This window comes from Onychomys torridus, chromosome 7 (assembly GCF_903995425.1).
Source record: "Onychomys torridus chromosome 7, mOncTor1.1, whole genome shotgun sequence".
NCBI classification, from domain to species: domain Eukaryota; kingdom Metazoa; phylum Chordata; class Mammalia; order Rodentia; family Cricetidae; genus Onychomys; species Onychomys torridus.
The window spans coordinates 38,739,877-38,740,128 of NC_050449.1; positions in this window are offsets into that span (position 1 = coordinate 38,739,877).

Sequence of the window (252 nt, forward strand, 5' to 3'; positions counted from 1 at the left end):
CAGTTTCAAGCGCCCAGGTATTAGCTGAGTAACAGGGATGGCCTGGGATGGGGCTGAAGGACAGGTCTGGCAAGTTCTAGGTTGTTTATACCTGAGATTACCTCACACATCCAACCAGCTTCCCCGCCCCACCTGCTGGGGGCTGGCCCTCAGTCCTCAGTTTCCTTTTCTCCACATGCTGGAGGACCTGGGGGCCAACATGGATCTTCCCCTTGACATCAGCTGAGCCTGGAAGACACATTCTCTTAGACC